The 6075-nt window shown below is 42.0% G+C and overlaps 1 pseudogene; it reads left to right on the forward strand.

Moving 5' to 3' along the window:
• Positions 1 to 5467: 5467 nt before the first annotated feature.
• Positions 5468 to 5639, forward strand: LOC125555201 (annotated as a pseudogene).
• Positions 5640 to 6075: the final 436 nt, after the last annotated feature.

Genomic DNA, 6075 nt, shown 5'->3' on the forward strand with positions numbered 1-6075 from the left:
CGTCCTTGCAGTTCTTTGTCGGCAAAACTTCCCGGGGTTTGTCACGTTGCCTGGTGAGGGTCAGCTTCCAGAGTTTGGATTGAGTTGGGAGCACTACTTGGCTGCCTCGGCCCCGTCGGGTGAGATTATCGACGGTGTCTTGTGCAAGATGAGGGCAGACGTGGTGATCAGAAAGTTCTGGGTAATTTCTCCTTTACACAACTAAAAATCTTCAACTAGCTAGTTATTAATTGTACTAATCAATATTGTCTCATTTGATTACAGACATTCTACAGGTGTGAGGAGGGATACGAGGAGGAAGCGGCAAATGTTATCGATAACGTCTGCAAGCGCCTACTACAGAACTTACGGCACGAGGCTCGGGTGCAGGCTGTTCGAGACTACTACGCCTCGCATGGTATCAAGAAGACCAAGCCGGCGTGCCGCGAGAAGTTCTTGAGTAAGGAGGAGTACATGAAGGTAATTCTTAAGGCATTGTACTTACTTCCTTCATTTAGTAATTCATAGCCGTAGCGCTCAAGTTTCTATTTGCTAACTTAGGCCCCTCCGAGATGGTGTGCGGATTGGATGGATTGTTGGGAGGTGTTGGCCAATGAGTGGTGCTCAAAAGAATGGCTAGCCCTCCACAACGAGGCCAAGGACAAACGTGCCCAAATGGAAGGTGTGCCACACCATCAAGGCAGCTCCAACTTATATCAGTTCGGGCGGAACTGGGTATGTGGTTTGCTTCATGATTCATGCAATTCATTCATCATGCTAGCTTTAGCCCTTTAATTACTAATTTACTTTGTTTCTCTCTTTCAGGCATGCTACAATAAGGCAGATAAGGTGCCAGAGGTGTATGACCTGTATGCCATGGCCCACACTGCCTCTTACAAGAAAGCCAAGGCATTCTCTCCGTCTGACCTCGATGATCCAAAGAACTTCACCAACATCTCCTCCCACGACAAGCTCGTGAAATATAGAGATGAGGGGAAGGCGAGGAAAGGGGAGGACTTTAATCCGAGCCAGGGTCCCATTGATACAGAGCTGCTGATGATATCTGGTGGCGGGAGGTCCCATGGCTCCATAGCCATGGGAGATGGACTTATCCGTTGTCCTAGCACTCTCCCGGAGATCAAGGCGCGCCAGTCGAGCTCCGCTCCTGAGATAAGGCCTCGTGAACGGCTAGTCCAACTCGCCTTCAAGGTTAGGTATACGTACTCAGCTATCTTTCTCCATTACATTGTGTGTGCTTCCATCAGTGATTACACATGGTCATGTGAGTGGTGTTGCAGGCTGCTATACGGAGTGAGAGAGATAGAACGGAGAAACTTCTGGCGGAGGCGGCGGAGAGGCAGCAGGAGTTGGAGGAGAGGACGACAAAGATGTAGGAGGAGGAGAGGGCACAAAATGACATGCAGGCAAGGGCCATGTACGAGCTCCTTGTGGTAAGTTTCTTCTGCAGATTAGCCAAAACATTCATCTAGTGTTTGTCTCATTACTAACTAGTATGACTGAGTTGTCAAAACCAAATGTGTAGTCTGTGTGTGAGAAGTTTGGTCAGATCGCTCCGCCGATGCGAGTGATTGCTCCTGGGACCACGGTGAGTTTAATTTGAATGGACATTACTTGCTAGTCTTAACATTTGAGTGTCATCATGCTAACGAGACATTGGAAATGATCTTTGGTGCAGCGTAACTCCAGACAAGCATCGCACGATCCTTCTCCAGCTACCGGCACGAGCCAGCCCGCTCCTACACCTCCATGATCAAGGTAAGTTTCTCTAGTGTTTTGCTTAACAAATGCATAAAGACCTAGACTTAGATTTATTTCCTCCAATATGCTTACCATAATGACCTAGAGTTAGCTTCTTTTCCTCCAAAATGACTTAATAAGCTTAATGACCTCCAAAACCATCCATTTTACCTAAGTTAGCTCTAAAACAATTTGTACTTAGCTTACTTATGTCAAAAATTGCATAATTAGCTTAGTTACCTCATAAACGATCCATTTTACCTAAGTTAGCTCTAAAATGACTCATTTTACCTTAGTTAGCTTATAAATGATCCATTTTATCCAAGTTAGCTCTAAAATGACCCATTTTACCTAGATTAGCTCCTAAATGATCCATTTTACCTACGTTAGCTTTAAAATGACCCATTTCACCTAGGTTAGCTCCAAAATGAACCATCTTATCTAGGTTAGCTCCAAAATGACCCATCACACTAGGTTAGCTCTAAAATGATGCTTTTTTACTAAGTTAGCTCATAAATGATCCATTTCAACTAAGTTAGCTCATAAACGATCCATTTCACCTAAGTTAGCTCAAAAACGATCAATTTCTCCTAAATTAGCTCTTAAATGATCCATTTCACCTAAGTTAGCTCATAAACGATCCATTTCACCTTAGTTAGCTCATAAACGATCCATTTCACCTTAGTTAGCTCATAAACGATCAATTTCACCTTAGTTAGCTCATAAACGATCCATTTCAACTAAGTTAGCTCATAAACGATCCATTTCAGCTAAGTTAGCTCATAAATGATCCATTTCACCTTAGTTAGCTCATAAACGATCCATTTCACCTAAGTTAGCTCATAAAGGATCCATTTCACCTTAGTTAGCTCATAAACGATCCATTTCAATTAAGTTAGCTCATAAATGATCCATTTCAACTAAGTTAGCTCATAAACAATCCATTTCACCTAAGTTAGCTCATAAATGATCCATTTCACCTTAGTTAGCTCATAAACGACCCATTTCAACTTAGTTAGCTCATATATGATCCATTTCACCTAAGTTAGCTCATAAATGACATATACTTCTTGTTCTAGTCTTCTTGTTCTAGTCTTCTTCTTGTTCTAGTCTTCTTCTTGTTCTAGTCTTCTTGTTCTAGTCACCTTTTTCTAACTTTCTTATTTGCCATTTTGCAGATTTCATTCACTTCACGGAAGCTAGCTTGCTATGATGGAGTGCTTGTTTTTTCTTTCATTCTCTTCAAGTATTCTTCTAGCTTGCTATGATGGAACTTGCTATCTTGATGAAACTTTGCATTGTAATATGTACGGATGGAACAATGTGTATGTGCAACTTGATGGAACTTGCTATGTATGAATGGATGGAACTATATATGTATGTACGACGAAACTTATGTGTTGGATAATTTATTTTGCACCCTGGGTGATGAATAGTAACACTATATATATATGTCATATATATTTGCTGTCAAAATTGTTGCATTTAAAAAACAGAAAAAAAAAATGAGGCAAAGCAAGATCTTTGCCGTCAGCCACTGATGGCAAAGCCACCTTTGCTGACAGCCGCGGACAGCAAAGCAGCCACGTGGCGGCCACCTGTGCCTCCTGGGAACTGACTCATTTGGCCGGTTTGCCTATAGCGGCGGAAGGCAAAGGTTTTGCCTACAGTGGCTGACGGCAAAGAGTAAACAACTTTGCCTACAGCCGCGGACGGCAAAGGCCTGCCGTGTAGTGACGTCCAGCTGACATCATTCGGCGGACGGCAAAGGCCGAACAAATTTTGCCGTCAGCGGCGGACGGCAAAGGCTGCCGTTAGCCACCTAACGGACTAATAACGTAATTATTGTCGTCTGCTTTCTTTGCCGTCAGCTGCTGATGGCAAAGGCCCCTTTGCCGTCAGCCACCGAAAGCAGACGACAAAGTAGCTCTTTATCGATCCTTACTTTGCCGGAGCCTTTTGCCGTCCGCGGCAGACGGCAAAGACCTTTGCCGTCCGCCGTTCCTGCCTTGGTCGTCTGCCGTAGCTGATGGCAAAGTAGCTGATTCCTGTAGTGATGGCCTCGAAAGATAGAAGGAGGGAATTAAGATTGACAATGTCTAAGGTCTAAGCCCTCCACCATAATCATGGTATCATTTACATACTAAAGATGCATGGCACCACCCCCAGGGATCAGGTGCCCAACCACGCCAGTGAGGTGGCCAACCACCCTAGCTTTTGTCCAGTATGATTTCCAGGGCGTCGACTATGAGGTTGAATAAGATAGGGGAAATAGGGTCACCTTTCCTCACACCCTGGACGACCTAAAGAAGGGCCCCACCTTCCCATTTATATTAATCATCGTCTTGTTACTCCGAACAAACTGCATGATGCAAGAGCGCCACCGAGCGTCGAACCCCCTATGCTCAAGCACCAATCGCAAAAATGACCAGTTGAGGCGGTCATATGACTTTTTAAAAATCAACCTGGAGGAAAAACACAGTTATGACGGTGTGGCAGATGAGGGTGCCATGGGAGGCGAGCTCATGGACGAGGGGATCAAGCGCGAGGGTTCTCGCTCATCACTGCGTGTGTGTGAGGCGACGCTGAAGGGATCGGGAGGAGAATGGAAGGGATTAGCTGGCTAGGGTTGGGGATAAGGAGGGGTTCGGCTGGGCCTAACAGGCTGCGGGGGTTAGGCTGGCCTCTGCAGAAAAATGGCAGATTTTGTTTTTCTCTATGTTTTTTCTTGTCCGATTTTTTCTAGTTTTTATTTCCATTTTTATTTTTATTTTATTTTTCTTCTTTCCTTTCCTTTTTCTTTTTCATTTTTTTTGAAATATGGGAACAATTTTTGAAATTGAGAACACTTTCTCAAAATCATGAACATTTTTTGTATTCAGTATATTTTTCAAATTCATGAACAACTTTGAAAACCGTCAACATTTTTAAAATTTGTGAATATTTATATAAAATACAGGAACAAGTTTTGAAATTCACATCATTTTTAATTTCACACATATTTTTTGAAATCTGGGTATATTTTTTTGAAATTGTGACAATTTTTTAAATCCAGAACATTTTTTCAAATTCATGAACAAATTTTGAAATCCTAGTTCAGTTTCCAAATTTACGAACATTTTCTGTAATACGGGAACATTTTCAAATATGTGAACAATTTTCTGAAATTCAAAAGTATATTTCAAATGTGCAAAAGCTTTTTAAAATCCTGGAAATGTTTGTCAAATTCCTAAAAAAAAAATCCAAGAACATTTTTTCAAATTTGAGAATATGTTTTGAAATTTGAAACATTTTATCAAATTCTCAAACATTTTATGAAATCAAAGAATAGTTTTCAAATTCATGAGCATTTTTAAAATCCCGAACTTGTTTAAAAAACAAAAAACAAAAAAGAAGAAAAATAGGGGATACCCTCCCAGCATATGGGTCAGCCCAAAGCTTGCGCGAGGCATGGGGGCTGCACGTTTCCTCTCTATTCCCCGCTCAGGTCGAGGAATAGGATGTTCCTAGGGGTCTGTTTTGTGTACTTGTGTTAATGGGCTATATGTACAATTGGTCTCTTGGATACCTCGGCCTTTCTGACGCAGATGGGTTAGAAAATACTGGTTAGCCAACGTGTGTGACCAGTTTGAAACTAGTGATTGCGTCTAGTTTAGACCCATGTGGAAACACTCTGAAGATCTAATCAGGAAAGGCATCTATATAAGTGGAGGGTCGGCAACTTTGAAACCTACTTACCTGGACGGTGTCTATGAGTGATCAATAAGGCTCATGGTCTAGATCAATGGCTCACATTGCACTTTGTGAGTGCGTTGATCTATGTTGATCTACCATCTTCTTTTTGTGGGAAAGTGAACGTTGTAGTTCGTGATAGAGGGGCTATGTGTTCGCGCAGCCCCTACCAAGTTTTCAAAGTAATTTTGTGTTGAATTTGAATCCAAGGTTTATGTATTCCTTTTACTAACTTTCATGCTTTGGTAAACTTGTTGGCTTTTTGAACAATTAATAAATATGTGTAGTCGATCAAATCGACAACACACCAACCATATGCAGGTTGATGAAGAGTTTATTTTACACTTCAAACCTTTTTCATTCATTCATGAGAATCCTGGCATCGTTTACAAGCATGGAGATTACAGAGTTCAGGGGCATCTTCTAACCAAACATTGGGAGGATCAAATGTAGCTAATCTAGCTACTTCATATGGGCGATACGAGTAATTTGCCGAGAAAACCAACATTTGATGAAAACCGGTGAAAACCACGAGAAAAAGATGATGCTACATGAGTAATACAAGTAATTTGCGGAGAAACAAGAGTAGACTCCTAAGCCAAGTGG

Source organism: Triticum urartu, chromosome 4, assembly GCF_003073215.2.
Source record: "Triticum urartu cultivar G1812 chromosome 4, Tu2.1, whole genome shotgun sequence".
Lineage (NCBI taxonomy): Eukaryota > Viridiplantae > Streptophyta > Magnoliopsida > Poales > Poaceae > Triticum > Triticum urartu.